The sequence below is a fragment of the Tachysurus fulvidraco genome, chromosome 13 (assembly GCF_022655615.1).
Source record: "Tachysurus fulvidraco isolate hzauxx_2018 chromosome 13, HZAU_PFXX_2.0, whole genome shotgun sequence".
NCBI classification, from domain to species: Eukaryota; Metazoa; Chordata; class Actinopteri; order Siluriformes; family Bagridae; genus Tachysurus; species Tachysurus fulvidraco.
The window spans coordinates 1,739,291-1,749,171 of NC_062530.1; positions in this window are offsets into that span (position 1 = coordinate 1,739,291).

A 9,881-nucleotide genomic window follows, 5' to 3' on the forward strand; every position below is an offset into this window, starting at 1 on the left:
GTTCACAAAGCCATGAGCATTAACAGTAAAGCAACATCCACCATTGTTGTTGTTGTGTTTGTGTTTGTCGCTGCTGCGCTAACGTCGCTGTGTAATGCGACACGTATACAGTGACATCACACTCGGCTCTGTGATGCTCTCTAACCGATGGAAAGGCAAACCGGTTCTTAGAAGGTTCTCCAGTGTAACCAGCACCAGTGCTAGCTCTGAACCAGCCCCTGGTTCTTTCTGGTGGAAAAGGGGTATTAGGCTAATTTCCTGGTTCACTTTAAAGCCACAGCCAGCACTGAGCTTTATTTATTTATTAGAATTTTAAAAATCATTCTGAATCTTATTTAACAGACGTTATTAACCTTAATCTGAAAATTCTGCATCTCAGCTTCAGGAAAATAAAATGCCAAGGCTGGTGTTAATGAGGTCAATGAAAGGTTACTGAAATGCTGGGTTAATGGGTGTGAGGTCAGGACATCTCCGTGGGTCAGAAGGCACGAAGCTGCCTGTTAGAAGAGATCGATGGTGAAGATGTTCATCAGCTGAAGAATGGAGCGTTTTCTCGCCAGTGCCTTTGCACCGTCGGTGTGACAGTTTCCGTGGCAACAGCCTCACTCGAACCACGATGAGCAACTGCACGTTTGCGCGTGAGGCTGAAAATCCCACACAGCAGAAAAGAAAGAAAGAAAGAAAGAAAGAAAGAAAGAAAGAAAGAAAGAAAGAAAGAAAGAAAGAAAGAAAGAAAGAAAGAAAGAAAGAAAGAAAGAAAGAAAGAAAGAAAGAAAAAGAAAGGGGTTGCAATTAAAAATTCAATATGCTGCAAAAAATATAATGTGCGCACACACACAAACACACACACACACACACACACACACACACACACACACACACACACACACACACACACTGGTGGAAAAGATTATGCAGATGCAGTTCAAGAGCTTCTGGTGATGGTCCTATCAGAATGCAACAAAATGTGACCTCAGGTCTCTGTGACTTTTACTGTGTCACTGCTTCTGGTTTTAGTATTTCAGTAATTTTCAGTAAGGACACAAGAGTTTACACAAAATGGTAAAAAACCCTCCAATATGCAGCTGTTCTGTGGGTGGAAACAAAGGAGATTAAAATATATCGTCAGAACCAATAGGAAGTATATACAGTATAGTACAGTGCAGTTACTCTATGTGGACGTGATGAGCAGAAAAACATCTGCAATCAATCAAACTGTCAGAGAAAACAGTGAGATCTTTGGTTTGTTCCTGTGTTTAATCCGTTGTTTGGTTAAACTTGAACTTCTCACCGAACAGAACCGAATAACACCACATCGTACAGTAGTTAGCTACACGAATCCTTATTGACTTTAAGATTGTTACAGAAAAGTAATCAATGATGGAGTCATGCAATGGAGAGGAAGTAGAAGTTTTGGGTTTTTTAACAGTAGCACCCTAAGTTGTTTTATTCCACTTACATCAGAAATTTTTTTTTGAAATATATATATATATATATATATTTAATGTTAAAGTTTCATATGAGTTTTATATGAAGAATAATTTATTATTATTTTTTATCAATTTTAAAATAAATATTTAGATTTTATAATATCAATTATTATTTATTTTAAAATGATAAAAAAATAATAATAAATTATTCTTCATATAAAACTCATACGAAACTTGAACATTAAATGTAGCCATAAATAAATGAATAAATAAACAAATAAATAAACAAATAAATAAATAAATAAATAAATAAATAAATAAATAAATAAATAAATACAATTAATTAATTAATTAATTAATTTTATAAAATGTAAATATTTATTTGATAATAATAATAATAATAATAATAATAATAATAATAATAATAATAATAATAATAATAATAATAATAAATCAATTATAATTTACAATATTACTTAAATAATAGTCATGATTTTTTTAATTGCCAGATGGTTCTTATTGTAAACTTATGTTTTGGAAGAAGTTTTTTTTTTTTTTATTAAATATTTATTCATATAATTAGACTTTTTTTTTTTTTTTGCTAAAACGTTAGCTTTTTTTCTCAGAGACACGTTCTCATGTATAAATGTATTTAAATTGCAGATGACTGTGTGTGTGAACACTATTAGTGCATATCAGAGTGTTTTTCAGAAGGTAGCATCTAACACCATCACACCATCCCTTACCTCCAGAGAACCATTAGCTTGATGGAGAACCTGGTGCTTTTCCAGTACATGTTCTGGTCAGTCTGTCCGGAGCCATGTGGCCGTTTTTCACACTTTAATATGCTGATAAATGAGCAGAAAGTCAGTGACGTGTGGCGTCTATTCTCCTGTTGGTGACTTCACACTGCCGTGTTGGTAATGACCAAGATCACACATGAAAATGTGAACATGTCAAAAAGCTATAAACCATACCAAGAGTTTTCAGAAATGAAGAACTCATATGCTATTGAGAACAGGTCTGAAATGAAATTCGTAGGACTTACAAAAGACCATACACAAAAAGAATATCATGCATCAACAGGACAAGATCTACACCAACCAGGACAAGATCTACACCAACCGACACACCAGGACAAGACCAAGACTTTTATCAGACAAAAACTGAACACTGAACTTTAGCTTCAAAATCCCACCAAATTTCATCATGGTCATATATAATACTTCATGTTGCACCTAAAACCAAGCAGAAACAAGTAGAGCTTAAAGCCAGATGCTTGGATTAAAATGCCTCTACTGAGTCTAATCTAGGTCTAATCTAATTGGTTGTAGGCTCATTTGAAGATGATTAAATCACATGACTATATGAAGCTTTCATGGTTTACAGTGTACCTTTAAAATGATCTTTAAACAGCAAGGAGACTGTTTCTAATTCTCCTAATTCTTCTTCTTTAAAATACAAAAGAAGAATTGTGAATGTGGGAAAACTTGTATTAAATAGTGTGTATTAAATGACGCTAACACACAACTACAGACGATTCAGCACAATGTGAAGAACGCCCGATTAAAGCCGACTCTCAGAGAGATGTTCAGGTGATCTGTGCAGATCCTCCCACTTTCTCCTGCCTTCCTCTGAGAGCTAATTCATCTCCTGCTGGGATTTTCCTCAGAGCCACTTTAATTAGGACGGAAGCGGCTGTTGCTCTATGGGAAGCGGAATCAAAGCTCTGAGACCTTGGAGAGACGACACACGTTATTCATCATTTTCCTCTTCCAACCTGAAGACAAATAGGTCCTAAAGCCCCACGTTTTAACAAATCTGTCAATTCATTCTCACTTTAGAGTTTATCGATCCAGATCGAAGCAAATCATATAGAGTGAAAGGAAGCAAAGCTGATTTGAATTCAATTCTGATCGGAATCTAAGTGGAAACATATAAAGGGTTTATTTTCACAATCATTAAAGGGTTATTATTGTCAGCAAAAAAGACTAACAAGGGACTCTTGTCTTTTTCTTTTTTCTCTTCTATTATATATATATATATATATATATATATATATATATATATATATATATATATATATATATATAAATTTAAACTGTTATATATTTTTATTTGTTATTCATTTCTATATATTTTAAACCCCCCCCCCCTTTCCCTTTTATAATGAGGCCCTTGTTTGACAAGTGTGCTAAAAATAAATAAATAAATAGAAAATAAAAAGTTGTTGGATGTACAATATATTGTACAATATGTATGTACAATATTATTATTATTATTAGTAGTAGTAGTAGTAGTAGTAGTAGTAGTAGTATCTTTTCCCATTTATTTATTTATTTATTTATTTATTATTTATTTATGTTTGTTTGTTTGTTTGTTTGTTTTTATTTATAGATCTTATCTTACACTATAGTTTTAAGTTTGCTTCATTCTTTCTATTTCATCATTTTCTTTCTCCGTTAGCTCACTCATGCAAATTCTTATCCATTTTTAGTTACAGCACTCACCCTGACCCTTGACCTTAACCTGTGTTATTGCTCGCGTGAGCCGAGTCATGAAAATCGTAACGAATTCGGAACACAGAACCACGGCGAAGCCTGATGAGAAACACGAACGAGGGCCACTTTAATAAACATGTCTGTGATCAGTTCAGCTCCTCACGATGATTAGGAAATAAAGCGACGACGCCCGTCATACGCACGTGTGCGGAACCTCGTCTCCTGAGAGAGAGGCCGTAAAAGTTTTATTTCTGTTGATTTAGAGGTTAGGGATGGGAGATTAGAGAGCAGCTCGAGTGCAGATAAAATAATCACTGTGAAATCAGAATGGTATTTATATGTAAATGAGGGGAGAGAAATGAGATAAGAGAATGAGGCTCACTGTAATAAATAAATAAATAAATAAAATGAGACAGACATCAAGTGAAGTCAACACTGTTAACATGTTCAAATACAGCTCACTTTTTCCTTTATTGCATTTACATAAGAGGGTCACTATAAACCTACATTCTGATTATTATTCAGTCTATTATATATATATATATATATATATATATATATATATATATATATATATATATATATATATATATATATATATATATATATACACAGTATGTCTGCATTTGGTTTATGAAAATCTTTAAGAATAACTGGATATTTTTGAGTGTGTTGTTATTTTTGATAGCTGCACATTTAAGCTACAAAGAAATAAAATAAAACAAATAAAAAAAGAAAGGAAAAGGGAAAGAATTAAAATAAAATCGACAGCTAGCTAATTGTGCTGCCGAGTGAAGTATTTGTCTCTACTCAGTATTTGTATCTACTGTAGATATGTGAGATGCACTTATTATTTCTAGGGATTTCAGAACAGCGTAACAGATATTGCGTCATCGGGTAGGCGTGGCCTATTTGATCATCTAACCCTAACCCTAACCCTAACCCTAGTTTTTGGTTGTTTATTTGTTTTCTGTAAGATAATAAAGCATAATAGATATAAAGTATAAAATCTACGTGTATGGTTTTTTTTTGGAAAGAGGGAGTTTTTGCAAGACCTCCAGAAACATGCCCACTGTACGTCGTGGTAACGAAACCCCTAGAATTTAGTGAATGCCGTAGAAATACCGATTCTCAGAGCAGCCATATTGAATAGGCCTTATTAGCTGAACTCAGTGTTGAGGAGATCAACTGGAGTTCCACAGAAGGGAAAAAAAGCTTTGCATTTGAATCTCCTACCGTGAACCTGAGAGAGAAGAGACGATCGTCGAACGATCAGACGATCGAAAACATCTGATCAGGTGGGAAAATGACTGCAGGGAGCTTCCCTTCTTCATGAACCCTTTACATGAACAGAGAAAGTGAAGTGTCCATTCATGGGATGCTGATATTAAAGTAATAAAAGCCTGTGAAGATATTTTGGATTTATTTATTTGTGTGTGAAATCAGCGAGAAATCATTCATATGTTGTATAGCATTTATAAGGCATCGTGAACATGCATTATAGCGATGAGTAGGATTAGGATGTAGGATGGCACTGATACCATAGCTGGCATCGTTATCGAATCATTTCAGATCATGTATAATAATAATAATAATAATAATAATAATAATAATAATAATAATAATAATAATGTAAAAGTTTGGAGTTGGATTTGGTGAAGAAATAATTTTGTAGAACTAGAAGCATTTATTTATTTATTTATTTATTTTTATTTATTTTTTATTATTTACTTATTTATTTATTTTTACACAACAAAGAGATTTATTTTAATTCTATTTTATAATGAACATATTCCCAATGTATATTTCCAATGTTCACAGCAGCCTGAGACCAAAATGCGAATGTCTTCATCATGACACTATACCCTCTGTGTTATAGAGGAGGTCGCGAGGGTCAGTTAGCCGAGCGATCCAGACGTTTTCACCTACGATAAATAAACGCCATAACGGTGGAGATAAACACAGTCCTCACACACCTTCATTACACATGATTGGTAATCTTTCAAGTGTCTACACACACCGTTACGAAACAACAAAGCTTTAGCTTAGCTACCTAGCAGATACCTACAAATTATTCACTGCATGCTAGCAAATATTTTTTAACATCTAATTCGATCGCTAGCTAGCAACAGAACACACATGCATGGCATAAATAGTGAAAATAAAATTAATTTAACATTGTTTTATTTTTTCCCCCCACATTATTTATTTAAGTTGAAATCTTTATCTCTAGGTCCGATGCTGTGGTTGTGGTTTTTTTTTTTTTTTTTTTTTTTTTTTTACATTTTTTTCTTTTTTATATGAATGCTTTAAATGCCACATAATGCATTTTTTGTCTCACAATAAAAAAAAATACAATCGAACTAAAAAAAAAGATTTTTGCAAAATATATTTAAGGATGAAAAATAAAAAAAAAATGAAATTGTTGGCCTTCACTTTACATATGAAAGGTATATTTAAAGGAACAAGCGTCTCGTGTGTTTTCCAGATGTTACCGATCGGGTTAAGAGCAGATGTTTCAGAGTCATGCTGGTTTCTTCACAGGAAGTGCGACTGAACTTCTCTGAAGCTCTTGTCATGCTCCCTGTGGAAAATGTTTATCAGGAACAGAGAAGCTTATATAGAGGCTTCTATCCTGCTTCTTGCCTGAGAGATATTAATAGCTTCAGGTACTGTATTTATTTATTTATTTATTTATTTATTTTTGTGTGACCAGACAGACTTCAGAAATAAGACAGAAACCCTGAGGTTCCTGTGGCACTATAAGACGAGCAGAATGAAAATAAATACGTATAATAGAGCAGACATCTGATAGAACATCCCAGGATTACGTTTTTGAGGAATATCGATGGATAACTTTTCTAGAGCATCATCTCTGAACCGTTTCCATAGTAACAGCAGTGTAACCGTTGACCATCCTGACCAGCAGGTTACTGATTAAAGATTACCGAACGAATGCAGTACGATAATATGATAATGACCGCAAAGTTTCCGACACCTCGAGTCTCCCAACAGCTGATCCGGACCGTTAGCTCTACTTGATAAGAGATCTCACATAAGCTGTCCTGAGAATCCTTTCTTCTATTTGGCACTCTCGCTCACCCCGTATAGATTCCTCCTCCTGCTATAAATGTCAACACTGACACCCTGGAGGAGGTTCAACAATGTCCCACAGTCTTAGAGTAAGGCAATACAAGAAGCCCATTAATCCCACTTTTCCCACTCGTACCCTATGAGCACGGTCGAGAAGCAGCGAAAACGTATTTAAACCTCTCTAGAGCTGGACTGCATGCCTCAGGCAATTTCTTTACAATGAGCCCTCATCCAGAGAAGTGAAGAGAAAAGGGGTGATTTAGGACAGACCATGCTGGCTTTCCTCCAGGGTGTGATGGGAACATTTTCTACCGCTTATCCGAACTTCTCGGGTCACGGGGAGCCTGTGCCTATCTCAGGCGTCATCGGGCATCGAGGCAGGATACACCCTGGACGGAGTGCCAACCCATCACAGGGCACACACACACTCTCATTCACTCACACACTCACACACTACGGACAATTTTCCAGAGATGCCAATCAACCTACCATGCATGTCTTTGGACCGGGGGAGGAAACCGGAGTACCCGGAGGAAACCCCCGAGGCACGGGGAGAACATGCAAACTCCACACACACAAGGAGGAGGTGGGAATCGAACCCCCGACCTTGAAGGTGTGAGGTGAACGTACTAACCACTAAGCCACCGTGTCCCTGTGTCCCTTCTTGAGAATGTGAAAATGCTTAAAATAGAAGTGACTCCAGAAGTGAGGGAATCAGTTATGAACACCGTTGGGGGAACAAAAAAAAAAAACAAAAAACGTATGATCCGTCTGATTTCATTCTCTATCCAAACTGAATCACTGGCAAACACACGTTCTTTTATTATGACATGATTCAGCTTTACCGTGATTCACGGCATGTCGACGTTTTTCATACCGAACCGTCTTTCTGTTCTGCATCGGCACGACAACGGAGCGTCGAAAGATCGTCTTTTATTATAAACGCGTCGATCTGTTTTCCGAGTCTATTTTTTCCCGTCAGTGTCTGAGGCACCGATTAATGATTTGGTTGAACAATAGGATGCAGAGGTTTAGTAAATAATAATCGAACTAAAAAAGGACAAAAGGAAGTGCAGGAGATTTAGTTTTAATATTAGTTCCATCAGCCTTCGTGGTCAGAAATTCTGTAGAAAAAGTAGTTGGAGAAACAAACGCTAAAGCCTGAGAGAAATGTAGCTTGGAGAAAAGGCTTTCGGATGACCCCGGATATGTCGGGGCAAACTATTGGGTGCATTACAAGAGGAAGACGAGATCCTGTTTGGATTTGTGCTGGTTATGAATCTTGGGGCACTTTGAGGAACTCCTTAACCTTTATTTTCAGGAGCAGGTGGCATCTCTAGATGTCTCCATCTCTCTGATTTCATGGAGGAAGATCAGATCAGATATACTGTACATACATGATCTCAGCTGTTGAGGTGGAGCTAAACCTCACATGCTGTTAAATATCTCTGCTTTCACACGTGTGGTCAGATATGTTGTCATGAGGTAGCCTAAGGTTTGGTGAGATACTTAATACCTGCGCATGCTGCCTACTCTGAAAGACTCTGACCTCACTTGTTTCTTCACCTCTGATTGAGAACTGTCACCTCAGCAAGCACACACACACACACACACACACACACACACACACACACACACACACACACACACACACACACACACACACACACACACACAATTTCACTTGCTTCACAGCATGTCAACACTGATGTGGGATCTTTTTGCTGCCATTTAGATGCCCCTTGGGGGGCAACTGTCAGTCTTTTATAACCTTTTCACATGAACAAGACACATCAGGCCATCAAATGTACATGTGTGTGTGTGTGTGTGTGTGTGTGTGTGTGTGTGTGTGTGTGTGTGTGTGTGTGTGTGTTAGTCATAGTCAGTATAGTCTGGATGTCTAACAAGTCATATCACTTCTCTTTTCTACAGTTAAACAGACAACCATGATGTTTCAGAGATTCAGACAGAAGTCACAAAAAGAGTCACAAAACCAAACCAATTAATACGGTTTGTGTGCATAAGGATCCGTTACGCTCGATTATATGTGCATCAATAAACATACCAGTGATATAAGTAGGCTTTTATAACAGCCTACCAGCCGAACTGGGGCTAGGTCGACAAGGCATCATGAAAAATAATGAGGACTTCCATGGGAGGATGAGAACCGTCAGCGATACTTTACCATCCGGCGAATCAGGATGTCAGAAGACACATCAATTCTGTGCCTATAGACGCTCCCAGAGCTGTTTATGTAATGGTATGTGAGAACGAGAGCTGCAGATCCTCTGCCTGTCAGTTGCCATGGACACCAAGTAACATGGCCGGAGGCAAAAGGAATAATCTTATGAGCCAGGTCTCACTTCGTCTTTATTATCTCACATATGGACCACATACGGACGATGTCGAACTGACGGCTAGCACACGGTCTAAATCTATACACAACATACAGTACACCCTCCTTAGCACCCTCCTTAACACCCTCCTTTGCCTCACACCTCCAGGGTTGGGGGTTCGATTCCCACCTCCGCCTTGTGTGTGTGGAGTTTGCATGTTCTCCCCGTGCCTCGGGGGTTTCCTCCGGGTACTCCGGTTTCCTCCCCCGGTCCAAAGACATGCATGGTAGGTTGATTGGCATCTCTGGAAAATTGTCCGTAGTGTGTGAGTGTGTGAGTGAATGAGAGTGTGTGTGTGTGTGTGTGTGCCCTGTGATGGGTTGGCACTCCGTCCAGGGTGTATCCTGCCTCGATGCCCGATGAATGAATGAATGAATAGTATATAGGCAAGTCATTTATTGAATATTCTATACCCTATAGTATATAATTTACTAATTTATTAAATATCCATAAATCATCCT